General features: G+C 50.1%; 1 protein-coding gene across 1 annotated transcript in view; it reads right to left on the minus strand.

Moving 5' to 3' along the window:
* The window catches only part of LOC147700401 (uncharacterized), a 36,156-nt gene extending 31,240 nt beyond the window's left edge, over positions 1-4,916 (minus strand). Inside the window, exon 1 of the mRNA XM_086935769.1 lies at positions 4,759-4,916. The gene's annotated coding sequence lies outside the window, so the exon portion shown is untranslated. The remainder of the gene's footprint in view (positions 1-4,758) is intronic.
* Between the last annotated feature and the right edge of the window lie 15,284 nt (positions 4,917-20,200).

A 20,200-nucleotide genomic window follows, 5' to 3' on the forward strand; every position in this document is an offset into this window, starting at 1 on the left:
CAGAGTTTTGAATCGATTGGAGTTTGCTAATGTGGTATTCTGGCATTCCACAGTAATGCTGCAGTAGTCTAGATGTCATGTTGATGGTCCATAGTTAACAGATTTCCAAACTGGTATCCAGATAAACGTTTCCTGCAGCATTCTAAGGATAGAGAAGCAGCATACTGTATCTTTATTAACCTGAGTGGTCAAGGAAGGATTTACAACTCCGCGTTTTCTAGTCAAGAACATGGACGAGGGACATGACCAAAAATCAGCAGGGACTAGGCTGGAGACCAGCTAGAAAAGTGTTTACCGTACAGCAGGACCTCAGTCTTGTCACAGTTTAGTTTCAAGTGATTGGTTTCTATTCATGGCACAATACAAGATCCAAGACCGAAAGCCGGCTTAGATGACAGAAGAGTTGTCAGTAGAGGACAAAATTATCTGTGGGCTGTCCGTGTATGAGATTATTTAAAAACAAAAAGGTCCTAACTAAATCGGGAAGTAGACACATTAATATTAAAAAATATGAGGCTCTAGCACAGAGCTTTCCAAACTCTGTGTCGGGACACAGTACTGTGTCGCCTGCCATGTGTGGGTGTGTCGCGGGATGAGGCATAGCTGCCACGGTTTCAGATTGCTATCATGGTTCCCTCTACAATCAGCGCGCACTACAAAGGATTCCACTGCATTCAGTAAATACTTCACTGGAGCCTCTGACGTGCGGCTGATGGTGACGCTGCTGCGCTTCCAAATGCATTTCTAAAGACGTGTTCTTCGTCTGTAGAAATACTAACGGGGGATATTTAAATACCTACAGCGCTGTCATTAAACAGCAGGAGACAATTCCCAGAGCTTTCTCTGCAGCCCAAGTCCCGGTTGCCAAGTCCACAGACCTTTGGCTCCACCAACTTTTGTTGTCTTCCTCTCTGTCTGGCTGTGGCGTCACACTCGCTTGTCTGAGGTCTTACCGGTTGGTATGCTGGTTTATCTCATTTCAGCAGCCTCTGCTACTTTTGCTAGCCATTAGATCGTTTTTTACATACTGTTTTTTATCCTTTTTAACAATTATTGGCATATTACAAAAGATCCTTTTTTATATAATCATTGGCATACTACAAAAAGGTGCATATAAATACATGACAAATACAGAGAAAGGGAAAAAATGTGAAAAAACACAGGGAATATTTTGGTCGATGTAATACTGAGGTAGGCAAAGGGGTGGAATAGAGCACTAAGCGCGTTTCGGCCGGTGGCCTTCTTCAGGTGCCCGTCATTCACAAATTACAAGACATAACAGTGTGTAACGAAAATGTTGAAAATATTTAAATTGATAATTCGTCTATGTAGCTTTTATTAAATGCTTTTTCGATTTCAGATTCTCCAGTCAGAGCACTCGACTTTTATTCTGTAGGTGTATAATCTGGAACAAGATTCTTTATCTACTTTTTGTGTCCCATTGAAAGTTGTTGGAGATCTTTGCAGATACACTGAAAATTGTTTTCAAAGACGATACTGAGGGAGTAGAACCCTGAGCCTTAAAGATTGTGTTGTTCAGCCGAACACTTGCAGATAAACTGAAAATTATTTTCAAAAATGATATGGAGGGAGTAGGACCCTGAGCCTTAAAGATTGTGTTGTTCAGCCGAACACTTGTGTTAACAGAACATGTAGTACGTTCTAGATGATCAAATACGCCATCTTTCTTGTGTCTATAGGTTCAGTCTTATGTTATTGATATGTAGAGGATGAGGCCCTCCGGTTTCTTATTTATATTTCTCTGATCAAAACTGGCCCTGCATACATAAGGAAACTCTAAACTGGAAAGAGTCACTGAGATAACTGTTTTCAAGATAATTCATAAGCTATTTGTTAAATACTTTCTATTAAAATGTAGAGGTCAGAGGAAGAAGCAACTAAGGCCAATAATTGGAAAGATCAAAATGATCGATAAGAGGTGTTTTCAATGTGCAGAACTAGATCGTGCTTCCAAGGTTTTTTTAGTTTTGTCAATGGAGAATCATAAGAAAATACTGAGTAATTAAAGCAACAGTTAAAAATAGTGAAACTGGTCGCCAAGTATGCACTCGTTCAATCAACATCACAGGACATGTCAAAAAATATCATTTTAACTATTTTAACACACACAGTATACGTTTTAACTCTCTCACTTCTTGTAAAAGTATCCAAGGTTAGGTGCCTCTGCAGCCAATCTGAGATTTCCTCTGCAGCCCTCAAAGCCCAGTATGTTGCACTGGTAAAGCAGTTTCGGGCTACCAGACATCAATCATTAAAGAGGGCCACATTCAAAAGCAATATGAGCCTGAAAACCTCCTTGAATACTGCAGCTTGTTGTTGCAGGAGGTTGAGTTGGAAGTGTAGTCCGCTGTTTTCTAAAGTGCGATTGCATTTGTACTGTTTCATTTCTACTCAATGATTTAGGAGTCTCGACAGGTAATAGCTTCTTGGCTCGTCCCCTCTCTTCCCTCCAAACCCTTGTTTCTGAGGCCCAAACTGAATACATTGTCCAGTGTGTTCTAGCAACTCCCATCCTTTGTACTGTCCTTCCTCGCCTCAATCCCCTCCTCACTGTTCCAACAGCTTCGCCACAGGACATCCAGGTAAAGGGTGAAGAGAGTAAGGGTGTCTTTCTGATGGACGATTTTATAACTTGGAGGGGGCCAGGGTCAGAACCCCGATCATTTGAACCCCATACCTTCCTCTTTCCTTGAACCCTGGCATACCTCATTTGTCTGTAACTTAAATGCATCACACAGAATCACTAATTTCTACAGTTTCGTGGTTTTCTTAACGTCACAGGTTGGCATATTGTGCTTGCAACACTACTGGGTGGCACACAGACTCACTCATACAGGCGTGCTGGCTGTCAATTAGTTGGGCCCAGTCAGTGCCAGGTGCCTCTGGCTGTCTCAGCTCCCTTTGGCACAGTGCTTGAAATGGGACAAATACAAATGCCTGTACCTGAAACTTTCGGAGACGTGCCGGCACTTTTCAATTAAAAGTTCACGTCATTTTTGACATGTGCAGGTACTCTCCTCTCAAAATAAAGTGCCGGTACGCAGTACCGCACAGTTTAAAGCACTGCTTTGGCACCACCATAGTTAGAGGGAAAGTAATGAGCAGTGTCCGGAGAAATACTCCAAAGATGATTTATTCTCACAGCCCTGGTACAGTTATTTCAACCAGACCCTTCACTCGGCAAAACAGACTCCACCTCTAATAACAACATTCCTTCTGGAAACCCAGCAAATGTTCTACTACTACCAGTTCTACTGCAACGTAACGTGGATTAAGGTACAACGTGGAAATAAGAGGAGGGCAAGAGGTGAAGAGGCGAGGCTGCACAGGAGAGGTGGGGGAGGGGAGAGGCTGCACAGGAGAGGTGGGAAGGGGAGAGGCTGCACAGGAGAGGTGGGGGAGGGGAGAGGCTGCACAGGAGAGGTGGGAAGGGGAGAGGCTGCACAGGAGAGGTGGGGGAGGAGAGAGGCTGCACAGGAGAGGTGGGAAGGGGAGAGGCTGCACAGGAGAGGTGGGGGAGGGGAGAGGAAGAGGAGAGGTGGGAGGGGGAGGCGCTGCACGGGAGAGGTGGGAGGGGGAGACGCTGCACAGGAGAGGTGCGAGGGGGAGGCGCTGCACATGAGAGGTGGGAGGGGGAGACGCTGCACAGGAGAGGTGGGAGGGGAGGGGCTGCACAGGAAAGGTGGGGAGGGGAGAGGCTGCACAGGGGAGGAGAGAGGCTGCACAGGGGAGGAGGGGAGGGGAGGGGAGAGGCTGCACAGGGGAGGAGAGAGGCTGCACAGGGGAGGAGAGAGGCTGCACAGGGGAGGAGAGAGGCTGCACAGGGAGGGAGAGAGGCTGCACAGGGAGGGAGAGAGGCTGCACAGGGAGGGAGAGAGGCTGCACAGGGGAGGAGAGAGGCTGCACAGGGGAGGAGAGAGGCTGCACAGGGGAGGAGAGAGGCTGCACAGGGGAGGAGAGAGGCTGCACAGGGGAGGAGAGAGGCTGCACAGGGGAGGAGAGAGGCTGCACAGGGGAGGAGAGAGGCTGCACAGGAGAGGTGGGGAGAGGAGAGGCTGCACAGGAGAGGTGAGGAGAGGAGAGGCTGCACAGGAGAGGGGAGGGAGGGGAGAGGCTGCACAGTGGGGGAAGGGGAGCGGTGGGAAGGGGAGGGGCTGCACAGAAGAGGTGGGAGGGGAGAGGCTATACAGGAGAGGTGGGAGGGGGAGAGGCTGCACAGGAGAGGAGAGATGGGAGAGGCTGCACAGGAGAGGTGGGCACGGGAGAGGCTGCACAGGAGAGGAGGGAAGGGGAGAGGCTGCACAGGAGAGGAGGGAAGGGGAGAGGCTGCACAGGAGAGGTGGGAGGGGGAGAGGCTGCACAGGAGAGGGGAGAGGCTGCACATGAGAGGTGGGAGGGGAGAGGCTGCACAGGAGAGGTGGGAGGGGGGAGAGGCTGCACAGGAGAGGTGGGAGGGGGTGAGGCTGCACAGGAGAGGTGGGAGGGGGTGAGGCTGCACAGGAGAGGTGGGAGGGGGGAGAGGCTGCACAGGAGGGGAGGGAAGGGGAGAGGCTGCACAGGAGAGGTGGTAGGGGAGAGGCTGCACAGGAGAGGTGGTAGGGGAGAGGCTGCACAGGAGAGGAGGGAGAGGTGCGAGGTCAGAGGTGAAGGATCCGCAGCCCGGGGGGTCATGCCTTGAAAGGGGGGGGGGGTGCAGAGTTCAGGTTGTCTGAAGCGGGGGTGGATTGAAGACTCTACCTGCGCAGACACCTGCTCAGAGCCCTCTCCCCCTCGGCCTGGGACGGTGAAGATGACAATCCGAGGCCGGGCGTGACGTCCAGGGTCAGAGGGCGAAGGTCACCGCACAGGCCGAGGATCCTTCCGCCCCTACAGCTGCTGGAGCCTAGGAAAAGGCCGGAAGTGACGGCATTCACTGCTGGTGCTGTCTCTGCCCCCGCTGACCCGGAAAAGGAAATCACGAGCCTGCCGATCAGAGTAACTGAAAGAGACAATGGACTAAACTGAGAGACATAAACCTGAGAAGTTTAAAATAAACTGAAATAAACAAACAAATTTAAAAAAAAACACAAAATTGAAAGTATATTTTTCGTCTCGAGTTTTTCATCGTCTCTCACACTCTCCTCTGTGTTTCTCAGGGGGAAAGATCTAACCAGAACGAGACACTGCATGGAAAATACACTTCAGCATCAAGTGCTGCTGTTTATTTCAGCCGGAGCCTGCAGGGTCTTGAAAGTAGCGTTTATATTTATATAGATGAGCTGACAGGTCTTTACTTTGACTGTCTGGTATTTCCATGACTTCGGTGTGTCTATGTGAAGAGCTGCCAGGTTCTCATGTGGGTTGTGTGTGGGTTTTGCAGTTGCAGGTCTTAGTGGAAGGGAGAAAAAGAACACAGGGAGAGGTTTGGTTGTGTATGGACAGGACAGTGTGGTGTTGCGCTCTAGTCTACTGCAGACAGCGCGATGACGCGCTGCGCAGTAGCTAGTGCGTGAGACGCGCGCATGCGCAGAGGAGGCTGGGCAAAAGCGCGCGAGGACTTTTAGGAGAAGCGACCGGAGCCCCAGGCAGTGATACGCTCGGCGCTCTGTGGGAAATAGGAATTGTTTTGTAAAACGGTTAATAAATACTGGAGTTAACCTTTAAGTCTCTCTGTGCTTTGTGGGGACTGGAACATCATTACAGTGGCGACGAGGACTGGGAGCACCCCACTGTCTCCACTTCACAGCACAGGAGATCGGCGTCCAGGGCACCAGATCCAAGGGCAAGTCAGAGACGACCTGATCATCGAGGTGGTGCTCTTATCCACAGAGCGTGGCAGCAGCTGAAACCCAGGACACAGGGCAGACGCGTGGCACCGGACCACAGTCTATGAACAATACCCAGGGCTACTGTGAAGGTCAGTGTGGTCTCAGAGGGCAGAGGGGCCTGTGCCAGGACCCTGGCAGGACAGCCCCCCCCCCCCAGCCCCACGCAGGGAGTGGCCAACAGCGCACCGGGCAGTCCCAGGGGCAGAGGAGAAGTCTCAGGTGGGGAAGGATCCCCTAGTACCCCAGGCAGCCCGAGGAACCAAGCAAGGGGTCCCAGAGTAGAGCTAAGAATGGCCAACCAGGCTACATCACTGACTGCCCCCATTCCCTTCCTGCCCAGACCGGGTGAACCCATGATGAAGTGGGAGGACTGGAGGGAGTACTTTAAGAACTACGTGGAAGCCTTGGAAGACGAGAACGGTGAACCTTACCCTAGTGCCCGGAAGAAAAGACTATTACTACACAACCTGGGCCCGGAGGGCGTGCGTGTGTTTGCGAACATTGTACCCAAAGAACGGCTCGCCACGGAAGTGGATGTTTTCAAGAACGCTCTAGAAGATCTTGACGACCACTATCGTCCAGCAGTATGTGTATCCATTGATCGGTACAACTTCCAACAAAGGAAACAGGAGGTAGGAGAGTCGATAGATGACTACGTCGCAGCCCTGCGCCGCCTTGCAATCACATGCAAATACGGACAACTTCAAGATGAGTACATCAAGGATCAAATAGTCATGCACACGACAAACAAGTCGGTCCAGGACAAACTATGGGCTCAGGGTGAAGCCTTGCTCAAGGATGTCATAGCCATGGTGAAAAAGGCGGAGCTATCCAAGTGTTGCGCAGACGCAGCCAAAAGAGAAAGCGCGCAGAAACAGATGGTCAACAAAATCGATGAGGCCTCAGTGGCATACAAGAAAAAAGGGCCCGCCAGCGCTCGGAAGCTAGAGTCAAGGTGGACAGAGAAGCAAACAGAACCTGGAAGACAGCCCCCGGACCACAGATTTTCATGCTACAGGTGTGGAAGCACGGCTCACTCGGCCCAGGACAAGCGGTGCCCGGCGTTTCGCGCCAGATGCTCGTTCTGTGGCCTGGTCGGCCATTTTGAAAAAGTGTGCCGCAAGAAAGGGAAAAAGGCCATGGTGAGGTGTATCGAGCCCACCCCATCGGAAGACTTAACGGAAGAAGACCAAGAGGATGACGATCTGGTCTTGTGTGTGGATGACCAAGTGCTAGATGTGACAGGCAAACGCTCAGACAAGCTGCGCACGGACATGCTCATCGGAGGGGTAAAGGTGCACATAGCCATCGACTCAGGATCCCCGTGGACAATTGTGCAGTGATCCGTGTGGGAAGAGGACTTTGTACCCGTATTGGGGCCAATGCTACACCCGCCTGACATCCGCCCCATCTCGTACACTAACAACGCAATCCCCATAGTAGGTTTCCGTGCACTGAAGTTCGAGTTCAGAGGTAGATCAGCCACCTGCAAGCTATACGTGGCGGAGAGGGGGCCCTTTGTACTTGGCTGGAGAGATGCAGGTGACCTGGGAATTAAGTTGTATCCTGGTGGCAAGGAGCAGATCCTCCTCACAGAAGATAGCCAATCACTCCAACGAGATGAACTAAAGCAAGCCTACCCCAAAGTATTCGGGGGCACAGTGGGGAAGTTAGAAAAATTCGTCCATAAGATACTACTCAAGGAAGGTGCCCGCCCAGTGTCTCACAAAGTCAGAAACATCCCCATCGCCATCAAAGAAGCAGTACAGATGGAGCTCCAAAGGCTAGAGCAACAAGGGATCATCGAGCCGATCGACAGTTCTGAATGGTTGGCCCCCTTAGTCGTGGCCAGGAAACCCAATGGAAATGTCCGTCTATGCGTGGACCTTCGGGAACTCAACAAATGCCTAATTGTGGAAAAGTTTCCCCTGCCAAGAATTGAAGAAATGCTGGCGAGAACAAAGGGAGTGTCATGGTTTTCCACCATTGACCTTACATCGGCGTATCATCAGATCGACTTGCACCCAACGAGCAGAAAGTACACCTCGTTCATCACGCCCTTTGGGTGCTATCAGTTTCGCCGCATGCCCTTTGGACTAGCCCCGGCGGCCGCCGTATTCCAAAAATTAATGCACCGTCTGTTCAAAGATCTGCCAGGAGTCCAGTATTTCCAGGACGACATCCTGATAATGGGAACTACCCAGAAAGATCATGACAGCAAACTGTCCAGAGTGCTCACAGTGCTGCAAGAAAAAGGCCTCACAGCGGAGTGGAGCAAATGCAAAATAGGGATGTCATCAGTCACTTGTCTAGGGCACGAGATCGGGAGCCAAGGCATATCACCCAAACGACAGAATGTGAGAGCCATCAATGAAGCCAAGGCCCCGTGCAACAAGGAGGAAATTCGGTCATTCCTTGGGATGGCCGAATACTACAGCAAATTTGTAAGACACTTTGCCTCCAAGACTCATAAACTCCACCAGCTCATCAGAGACAAAACAATGTTTGAATGGGATGCAGAAGCACAAAGCGAGTTCGATGGATTGAAGAAAGACATCAGCGAGGCAGTACCCTTACAAGGCTATGATCCGTCTGGAAGTTCCATATTGACTACAGATGCCAGCGACAAAGGATTGGGAGCGGTACTCGCTCAAGTAAGAGAGAATGGCACTGTAGAGACTATCAGCTTTGCATCTCGAGCTCTGTCCCCCACTGAACAGAAATACAGCGTCATCGAAAAAGAGATGCTGGCGGTGACATGGGCAATGGGAAAGTTCCGGCAATTTATCTGGGGCTCCAGGTTCAAGCTACAAACTGATCACAAACCATTGTCAAGGTCCTGACATCGTGCGGCCACGACACAGCTACACCGCAAATTGCTAAGATGACGCTCAAGCTATTGGATTACACGTACGATGTAGAGTACCTGCCAAGGACACAGAATAGGGTAGCGGACTACCTAAGCAGAGCCTCCGCCATGGAAGACGCCCCAGTGACCCCACAAGATACAGAAGAGATGGTAGCGGACATAGTTGACAGGGAGACGACGATAAGCAAACAGGAATGGGCAGAGGCGTACGCGAATGATAGTGAGATTGTGGAAGTCAAACAATATCTCACCTCCGGATGGCCAGACAAGCGGAAACTCAAGGCGGACTTGAGGAAGTACTATGAGGTTCGAGAAGAGTTGTCGTTGAGCGATTCCGGAATATTCTTGTACCGAGGAGAAAGAGTGGTACCGCCGGAAGCCATAATCCCGGCACTATTGAAACAACTTCACGAGGGACACCTTGGCATTGTGAAGACGAAAGTCAGGGTGAAACAAATGTACTGGTGGCCTGGCATGGACAGTCGGATAGAAAGGCAAGTGAGAGAATGTGTCCAATGCCAAGGTGCTGATAAAATACTGAGACCTTTGAGACCTGCGCTGGGAGAATTTGACCGTCCCCAAAACCCGTGGGAAGACATAGCAGTGGATATCCTAGGACCGGTTCTCGACGACAGAGGCATAAGCAAATACTTGTGTGTGGTCATTGACAAATACTCGAAATGGCCCGAGATAGATGTGCAGGAATCCATGGACACAGACAAGGTGCTAAAATTCCTCACTTCATTGTTCTTGAGGGAAGGAATACCTAAGACTATATTGAGCGACAATGGCCCACAGTTCACCTCGGAAAAATGGATCAGGTACATGAAGAGAAATGGAATAAAGTCCAAGCACACAGCAGTCTATCACCCAGCGTGTAATGGACAAGTGGAGCGGTTCAACCGTGTGCTGATGGGGTAAATACAAGCGGCAATAATGCAAGGTAAAGAGTGGGAAACTGAAGTCCAAAGCATGTTATGGGCCTACAGGATTACTCCGACGGCGCTAGGGTACAGCCCTTTTCAGATCTTGAGAGGCCGGTTCCCCTTCACTAGAGACAATGTAGTGTGGAGAGAGAAAACTGTGACTAGTAAATGGTCTTCAGCCGTGGTGCAGCACAACTTGGAAAAAGCTCAAAAAGTGTACGCTGCACACTACAACAAGCGACGCAACACCAAGGAAGTCCGGCTGGAAAAAGGGGAGTGGGTCAGAGTCAAACTACCAACTCTTCAGAAGAAGGGCGAAAGCAAGTACAGCAAACCATTACAAGTGTGCGAAGCGTTTGGTAGAGCGGCCTTACTCAGCGATGGGAGAGTGTGGTCCCAAGACCGCATGGCAAGAGTCAACAGGATCATGCAATGGCCGGCGATCAAGGTAGAGGAGCAACAACCCGGAGGAGAAGATGACATACAGATGAGAACAGATACTCAGGAGGAACATCAGATGACGAAGGACAATGAAAAGAATGCAGGAGCGCAGACAGTGGAAGAATCAAAAAGTAACGGAGCCCCGGCGGGGGACATGGAGGACAGTAACCAGGTGGACACTAGGAGCCTCCCTGAGGAGGTCAAAAGTGAAGAAGCCGACCTGGTAAGACGCACCCGCACCGGGAGGGCAGTCATTCTGCCTCCCCGTTTCAAAGACTATGATATGAGTGACTATTGAGGTAGAACCCCTGCTGTTGTTGTTGTTGGTTTGAGAAGGGGGAGATATGTGGTGTTGCGCTCTAGTCTACTGCAGACAGCGCGATGGCGCGCTGCGCAGTAGCTAGTGCGTGAGACGCGCGCATGCGCAGAGGAGGCTGGGCAAAAGCGCGCGAGGACTTTTAGGAGAAGCGACCGGAGCCCCAGGCAGTGATACGCTCGGCGCTCTGTGGGAAATAGGAATTGTTTTGTAAAACGGTTAATAAATACTGGAGTTAACCTTTAAGTCTCTCTGTGCTTTGTGGGGACTGGAACATCATTACAGACAGTGCTTGGCCCCACAGTGTGGGACTTTACCTGGAAACCCCAGAGGGGTCGCCCAGTTAAACTGTGTATCTGGAATGGAGGATGTTAGCAGCTACTTCAGCCATGCCAAGTTCCACATATCAGGGGTTACAAGAGTTCTCCAGTAATTTCAAGAAAAGCGTGGAATACACTATGTACCAGGTCCAAAGAACGGTGTTTGAAAGTGACTCTAAATCAGACATGCCAACACTCCTGATTCAGGCGTGAGACTACCGATTTGAAGGCTAGTCTCCCGCCTCCCGATTCCTACAAGCAAAAACCTGATTCCTCTGGGGTTTCAGCTGGCAGGGCTTGGTATTGTGTAAAGTGCTAATTCTTCCAGCAAAGGGTGGAGATGCAGGGGCTCTAGAAGGGGTGAAAAACCACCAAAGCGGCATTAACAAGGGAATCGTCTGTTAAAGACCTGCGAAGTACTTGGCGGCGGGGAGGGGGGGGAGGGGTTGTTTCAGCCCAGGCTGCCACAAGGGGGTGGGGGTGCATGCACTGCCAACAACCTGCCAGGCCAGTGCCCAACACTTGCATCACCCTCTCTGCCTGCCATTGCGCTCTAGGCTTCTGAAAGGTAAGAAAAAAACGTGCATTTACGTTTCAAATGTCCGATCCTACAGCAACACACTTCCAAAGCCCATATATGACACTAACCCAATTCAAAGCCCCATTCTCCCGTTTTTTTTTTAAATCTCCCACTTTGCTCTCCTGAAATGTTGGCATGTATGCTCTAAATGAGAACTGCGATTAATGAGCCACTGGACTAATGAATATAGTGAATTTTAGAGCCTTTTAAAATTACAAATACATGTTCCATGCAGCATTGCCACATTCTTAATATACCATTAAAAGGCACCACAACAGTAGGGTGACCAGACGTCCCGGTTTTACCCGGACGGTCCCCGTTTTTGGCGAAGTGTCCCCGTGTCCCGACACTATCCGCCAAGTTAGTCAAATGTCCCTGTTTTAGAACAGTGTCGGGGACAAACAGAGAAATGTCCCAGTTTTTAACTGTCCCGGTTGCGAGCATGCTCTGTTTGCATGCACTACGTGTGACTGTGACGTCACTGAGGTGTGCGCGGTAGCAGGAAGGGAAATCCTTTGAAGAGAGACATTTTCTCTCAGGATTTCTCTTCTCTTTGTCCACGTCGCAGCGCCACCTACGTCATCATGGCAGTCATCGCACTGCAGCTGGTTAGAACCACCTGTGACCAGGATGACCCTGATTTTACCTCCAGTCAGTGTGGCCCTGCTCTGCCTTAAAGCGAGCGAGGTTCGGACAGTCTCCGACCAAAACAAAATCCAGCTGAAGCTTTGTGACGCTTCCCCAGCCCAGCCGTACCAGCACCGTCGACGGGACCCTGCCTCCACATCAGAGATGCCTCAGCCTGGAGCCAGGATCATCTGTAGCCATACAACGAGACTTGCCCTGCCAGCCCGCAACATGAGTATTTTAATCCCTTTCCACACAGCAAACCACCTTGTCCGAGGCCTGACACACGAGCATAACTGCCATCACAGTCAGGGCCCAATTGTGGCTTGACCAGTAAATTTAAAAGCGATAAACCCCAGCAGAGTAAGTTCTCTCTTATAGTATTTTTTTTAAATAGGATCAGACTTACGTTTATATGCCCTTGTAGCACATCGGATTGGTTTACCTTTGTTTCGGTGTAAGATGGGCTGAAACCTGATCAATGAGTTGCTAGGTTTCAGTATACGGGCTCAAATATTCTTACCCATTTCCTTGCTCTTTGTGTCTCGCCTGCCCCACTATAAGCAATGTAAAGCCTGCATTTTAAAACTTTGTCACATGAATAAAACTACTGTAGGTACGTCTAAGAAGCACTGTTAGGTTTGCTGTCCTATAAATTAACGTGTTGCAATATGTGCCAAGGCATTCGTTGCTGTTTGGTGACAAGAGTTTAGATGTTTAGATTTCTAAATTTCGTATGGGCTTCAAACTAGCACAAGAGTGGACATTTTGCTGTCACTTTTCACCAAAATCGCATGAAAGAGACCTAATAATCAGGATGATGGCATATGCAGTGGTACTACCCACTAACGTACACTTTTGCCACGGGTGGAGCAGAAAAAGAACAGCAATCATAGTTGGTAGGGCCTTTGCAACCCAGCAAAGCTATTACTAGAAGCAGGGCATAGCAGGCATTTATCCAACAATATCTGCAAGAAACAGGCATGCAGCCACTTGATGAAAGTAAGAGATGGGACTGAAAGGATTGATTTGCTGGACCAATCACATTGGGAGTCTTTTCAGGCTGCTTCTCATACATATATAGACTGCAATCAGATGGCTTGCCTAAGAAGACTTTTTACCAGCAGTCAGCTTTCCCACTCAGAGCCTCACTTGACTGAAGTTTTAGATTCTCTTACAGAAACCCTTGTCGGGCTTCAGTAAGTTTGATTCACACAGGTCAAAAGCTCTCCTTCATTGTGATGTCAAACTTTTTACTTCGAACTTAGAGTCCTGATTGGCCGCAGTATAGCTCTGTCTTATTTCACCTTATCAATCCGGATACATTAAGGTCAGAACCAACAGCAATAATACTAGGTTAGTGCAGTCCCCAATAAGGGTATGAGAACAGTCCAACTTCTCTATGATAGTTCTCTGTTTAGAGGTTGAGAAGTTGTTTGATAGTGCAGAATACAGTTACCTGTTTAAGTTAACTGATAAAAGTACCCTAGCATTGAGCTTAAAAACAAATATCAGGGCTCGTTGTGTGCACCCAGAGGCCACTCTAAAAATGATAAGCACTTGTCATCTACAATAGGTCTGTCTCATCGTACTTGACAGGAATGTCCAGAGCTCCACTCCTTTAACCCCTTTGCTGCTGGCAGGATTCCCCCACTGTGCTGGGGGGGGGGCACGCACAGCGCCTCGGTGCTCCTGACGAGCTCAGCTCATCATGAACCACGGCACTCCGGTGCTTATGACGAGCTGAGCTCGTCATGACCACGCCTGTTCCATTGGAACGCTCAGCACAGCAGGGGAATCAGCCCAGCATGCGAGTGTTCCATTTAACGTGCGGGGTCATGGCGAGCTGAGCTCGTCATGAGCACCGGAGCGGCGTGGCTCATGACGGGCTGAGCTCGTCATGAGCACAGGAGGGGTTAACTACTTTCTTTAAAACATTTTTGTTTTAAAATCAATTCAATTTTATCAGAAAACATGCTTGGAATTTCAAGGCAAGGGTGGTCACCAACTATAGCAAATGGTGAGGCAAAGTGTGTTTAAATGAAATTAATGGTTACTGCCGATAAAAGACCTCTGATTTGTCGTCTGTAATGCTTCATCTCAGTCTGTGGAACGAGCTGTCATTGTAGTCCTTTTTCTATGTCTATGACAGCTGTCAAATAGTCCTACTTTTATGTTGATGGTTACTGCAAACCTTAGTCCTACTTCTATGTCTATGACCTGTCCCCGTTTTTTGTTTTGAGAATCTGGTCACCCTACACAACAGGAGTCGACAAACATTTGCTAAATTTGAAGCAAATCTAAATCCCTTAGCAATTACTTGAATTTGTAAAAGTAAGTATTGAAGAAAAAAATTGTGTGTAAGGGCAATTCTGGCTCAATATTGTCATTACTAAGTCTGGTTAAGGGGTTTTTAATTACTGATAGGGCTTCTGTTTATGGGAAATTGGTGAAGAGCAATGGATAATGAGACTAACTGAGTAATCACGAGGAACAGGTGGGACCCCCAAACCCATAACGTGACTACGAGTTCACAGGCAGAGCCAAAAAGGATGCACCTCGACTTTCAATTTCTTGTCTGTACTATCCCTGATACATGGTCTGTCCTAGCTGACTGAGTGCTTTAAAAAGAAATCTATTTGGTTTTGTTTGCTTTTGTGGATTTTTCCTCGGTACTGGGAGTGGCTGCGTTATTCTCATACGTGCGGTCATACTTTACCATCCTGTACTATTGAGTACATGCATTCTGCTGCATCAGAATGTTGATGTTGCTAGGTAGTTGCTGTTGCCTACCACTTGGAATTTAGTATCACTGTTGGCCTTAACTGCTGAGCCTGGTGGAGCTTTTCTCTTGTGCTCCACAACCGCGTAATTCATTAAACCTCTTGTGAATCAGCCTTGCCTCCGCCTCAATTACTACAAATATTTTGGCGACGATTCATGAATTACATGGTAACAATCTGACGAATCCTGCGTGCAGTACTTCCTCCGAGGAAATTTATATGTTGAAGAGGAGAACGCTCTGGAGCACAACTCTTCAAGTCTGCTTTTCTGTAAAGAATTCTCTAGAGGAAGACTCGACCCTACGCGTCATCTTCCTATTTGATTTGCTACATCGCAAACCATAAGCTGTCTTCATCGAGCAGATTCAGCTAACTGGTAGGGCATATGCACTGTTCCTTCATTGACTGTCTTCCACATACTTCATTTGCCCCAGGGCTGTAGGCTCAGCCCCGTTTGGTAGTGTTTCTACTATTTTGCGCTTGGAATGCTCTTAACGTTTGCTTTGGGGACTATTTTAAATATCATTTATTTTTAAATAATTCCATAACGGCTACTCACTGCTTGTGCTTCCCTTGGCAACATTGGAATGCACACGGAGTTCGTCCCGTCCATCATCGCGTCTGCTTTGGTCTTGGGATCTGCGCTTCAGTGACGCACAATGCTTCACGTTGGTCACACTACACCAAGTGACTTCTCCACGCTGGAACAGCCATTTTGATGCATATTCTGTGTGTTCCACTGCCATTAGCTACTCTGTAGCTTGCGTTTCACTTAATAGAAACATGTCTGGTAAAGTTGTGAATCACGCGGTGATGCGCACACCTTTCTACGTTTTCGTATTGGACCTACTTTCTTTGCGCACGCCCTCTTGCTTTCAAAATGAAAACCACATGGTGCTTTTCACTCGGTGATGCGTACTCCTATGTGCATCCATTTAATTCCACAGTGATGCACACACTTTCCGAATACATCAATTAGTTTTGCTCAAACTGGAATCATGTGTCACTATTCTTTTTGGCTTTTTTTGTTGTTGTTCTGTGCGAGGAACTGGGTATGTATACATTTTGCTATTTATAAAAGCTGTCCTGGTATTCCCCTGTGAGATAACCCCGGCAAGGTATCCGCAAGGTGAAAGCCAGGCATCCCGCCACGAGGGGCCGTTGTGGAGATTAAGCAAGCTATTGCCCAGAGTCGCAGAGTGTGAACCCGTGAATCGAGTAGGCACCGGAGGGAGAATTGTCGAGTCCATGGACATTTTAGGACTCAAGACCCCGCCGAGCCGGGAATTGAACCCTGGTCCCGAAATGACCTCTGCTTCCAGGTCTGCCTCCTCTAACCAGTGAGCCACACTTTTTTTTTTTTTAAATGTATTTTTATTGCAGAATTAGAAACAAGACTTCGGTACTTGCCAATCAGTACACTCCCATCGTCCCAACCTTAACAATGATATACATATCGTACACAGCCATTCAGCCCACATCCCGGAGGCTGGGCGGCGAGTCAGGTCTGTCCTTCCAGGAAGATGCCACCGTGTACTCCATTTCCCGGTGTCCGATCAGCTTCACCTCTCAGTATCTGCTTTTACCCCCCTAACCCCCCCCCCCCCCCCCCCCCCCCCAAGCACCACCCAGCGAAATCAGAATTCTCATGGGATTTACGCTAACCGCTCGTACCCCAGCCAACACAATGCCTTCTGTAGCCCTCCGGCTTCCACCGACCGGATCCTCCCAGTGTTGTAACCAGCGTGCCTACCTTCCATCTCGGGTATTCCCCGCCTCCGGGTCAGTCCCACGGTCTATCCATTAAGTCAGAGCCATCCCGCTAGGTTGAGCTACCTCCCCCAAAACGCCCCACCCCTCCCCCCGTCAACTACTACTACTACTTCTGCTGCTAATGCGGGCATTCCAAATCCGTACTGTCACTGGGGCACGTCACACATCAGAAGTCATTCGCAATCATTACTAGTACATGGAATCCTCATGGACTATAGCTCCTCCTCACCCTCCACCAGGTAATCACGCAATGCTTGCACCACCATCTCCCAAGCCCTTGCCATTTCCAAACAGCTCTCCTTGCCAAGCCTAGCAGCCTGCCGCATCCTAATAATGCTTTCGCAGCCCGCCCATTTCAACAGCTCATTCGTCCACCTCCTCACCGACGGGCCTTCCTTAGATTTCCAGTGCCAGGTTATCTCTCTTTGTGCCAACATGAGTCCCAAATCAATAAATTTACTTGTGATTCTCGTTTTTTTAGTATGAGGGAACCAGTGCAGGAGACACGCCGCCATATCAAAGTCCACCTCCCTATCAGTCACCGCATTTAGAATGTCCCCCACCTCCAGCCAGTATGTCCCCAATTTCGGACACCCCCACAACAGGTGATCCAAGTCAGCCTCGGGCACCAAGCATCGTGGGCACACCGCGTCAAGCACCTGGAAGTATCGTTTTATCCTCTCCGGAGTCAGGTACGCCCTGTGTATTACAAAGAAATGCACCTGCTGAAATCTCGCATTTCTCGTACCCTTCCACGTCCGCCTCAGGATCTGGCTCCAGTCCGCGTCCGGTATGGGCTTGCCCAAACTATCCTCCCACCGCGACTTCAAAGCCAGCATTGGCGTTAGCCCCTCGGTCAACATCCTCGTATGGAGGCATGTTACCACCTTAACAGTGCCCGCAGCCATCACCACGTATTGGCACGCCATGGTCACTTCCGGTTCCGCAAGCCCTACTCCCCAATGCTTTTGCATCGCCGCCACCACTGCCACGTGCAATAGAAAGGTACCGTCTGGCAAGCCAAATTGCTCCTGCAAGGTTTGATAGGGGACCAACGCGCCATCAAGGTATAAATCCCCCACCATCTGTAGCCCCAACTTCTCCCACTCCAGGAGCCTGGACCAGTCGCCCCCATGCGGTAGCGCGGTCAACATCCCCAGCGGTATCTCCGGGGCATACGACCGGATTTTCCTCGCTCTTTTCAGACTCCTTTGCCAGCACATCTTAAGCGTCCTCTCCTCCACCGTGAGATCCCTCGAGTCCAATTTCTGTTGCATGACAATATAAGATAGGATGTACCTTTGGATACCCGTACCACGGGCACTCTCAGGACCCCTGAACTCTCTGGCCACATTCTGCGTTAGGATCTGTAGTTGCGCCGCCAGGTAGTACAGTTCAAAATCAGGGACTGCCATCCCCCCTTCAATCTTAGGCCTCATTAGGGTTTCCAGCGCCACCCTCCGCCTGCCATGGCCCCAAAGGAAGCCGGTCACCAACATCTTCAGGTCCCTGAAGACCCGCTGTGGGACCCACACCGGCAGAGTCCGAAAATAGTAGAGCAGCCGTGGGAGCGCCACCATCTTCAACAGTGCCACTCGGCCCAACACCGACAGAGGGAGAGAGGCCCAGAATGCCACGCTGCCCCTCAGTGCCCGAATGCACCGCCCTATGTTCCCCTCCAAGAGGTCTGCCGCCGTATGATAAATGCGCACCCCTAGGTAGGGGAAGCCCGAAGGCTCCCATCGTACCTCCCGCACTAGCGGGGGACAGGGCGTGCCCACCCGCAGTGGGAATATACAGGTCTTAGTCCAATTCACCTTAAGGCCCGACCACCGACCGAATCCTACCAGCATCTCTACTGCTCCCTCCAGGGACCGTTCGGGATCTGCTAAGTACAGTAGCAAATCGTCAGCATATAACGATATATAATGCGACTCCGGGCCTTGCGCAATCCCATTGTACATAGTGCCTGACCTCGCCTGCGCCGCCAGCGGCTCCATCGCCAATGCGAACAGCAGGGGGGACAATGAGCAGCCCTGTCTCGTCCCTCTACAAACAGGGTAGGCCGAAGATACCAGTGGCCCCAGGCGCACCCTTGCCCTAGCCGACGTGTAAAGCACCCTCGTCCACCTCCGAAATCCATCTCCGAGTCCGAATTTCAGCAGCACCCCATCTAGATACTCCCACTCGAGGCTATCGAAAGCTTTTTCGATATCGACTGCCAACACCACGGAGTCAAGATCCGAAGTCCCGGCACCATCCAAAATTCGAACCAGCCGTCGAATATTCATGGAGGTATTCCTAGTCGGGATAAACCCCGCTTGGTCTCTATGCACTAGCGTGGTCATGTACGGCAGCAACCTGGTGGCCAGAATACGACTCAGGATCTTATAATCCACCGTCAGCATCGACAAAGGTCGGTAGGACGTCACACTCAGTGCATCCCTGCCTGGCTTCAACAGTGGTACTACTAGCGCCTCCCTCATCGACTCAGGCAGGCAGCCCAATTGCTTGGCCTCCGAGTACACCACCAATAGTTTCGGTGCTAGGGTGTCAACGAATTTGGCGTAGAATTCGATCGGTAAATCGTCAACGCCTGGGGTTTTATTTCGAGCCATCTGTTTAATTGCCACTCTCACCTCTGCCAGCGTTATGGGACCTCCCAGGTCCTTAGCATCCTCACTGTCCATCACCGGTAGCGGGATCGAGGCCAAGTGGTTGCCTATCTCTGCTTCCTCCACCTCCAGGTGGCATTCATATAGTCCAGTGTAATAGGACTGAAAGCACGCCAGCACTGCCGTCTGCGAGCACACTACCTCCCCCCCCTCCGTTCTTATGCTCATGATCGGGCTCCCCGTAGGCTCTGGGTCAGCAAGCTTGGCAAGGAGTGCACCCACCTTATCACGCTCCTCATGCGCCTTGATGTTATACAACTTGTAGTCATAGCTCCTCAGCCTTTCAGTCTCAGTCGCCACTATCTCTTTAGCCTCCACCAACCTCTCCTGCAATTCTGGTTGTTCCGGCCTCCGTTGTTCCAAGTCCCTTAACACCACTTCCGCTTTCTCCAGATCATTCAGGACAGTCGTCCGCGCATTCGAGAATTTACCCATGCACACGCCTCGCACCACCACTTTCATCGCATCCCACTCTATCGCTCGTGACGAGGCTGAGCCCTTGTTCTCCGCAAAGTAGCTGTCAATGCCCTGTTGAACCGTGTCACTGAACACCAGATCTTCTAGCGTTTCAGGCCTCAGCCGCCACGATGGGACCGCCGACCTGGCCTGTTGCCACTGCACTGACACCAATAAGGGATTATGATCTGATATGGTTCTGGTCAGGTATTCAGTACGAGTCACCATCGTCACCAGCGTGCCACTACACAGCACCGCGTCCAATCTAACATGCAGTTCGTGTATTGCAGAAAAGTAGGAGTAATCCCTCATCTCAGGATGTTGCCCCCGCCACACATCAAGCAATCCCCACTTTTCCTGCCATTCTTTCCTGTGAGCTGCCAGCCTGCGCACTGGGGAGTCGACTAAAGGTGGGTGTGACCTATCCAGTGCCACATCAGTAATCGAGTTAAAATCACCCCCTAATAAGACTGGGCCAGCCAGAAAATGGGCCAGCGAACTCGTTAAGCCGTCAAAAAAGCGGGCCTGATCAGAGTTGGGGGCATACACACTGCACAATACCACCTCCCTACCATAAAGCCGCCCCTCAACCGCTACATATCTACC

The sequence above is a fragment of the Lissotriton vulgaris genome, chromosome 8 (genome assembly GCF_964263255.1).
Source record: "Lissotriton vulgaris chromosome 8, aLisVul1.2, whole genome shotgun sequence".
NCBI classification, from domain to species: domain Eukaryota; kingdom Metazoa; phylum Chordata; class Amphibia; order Caudata; family Salamandridae; genus Lissotriton; species Lissotriton vulgaris.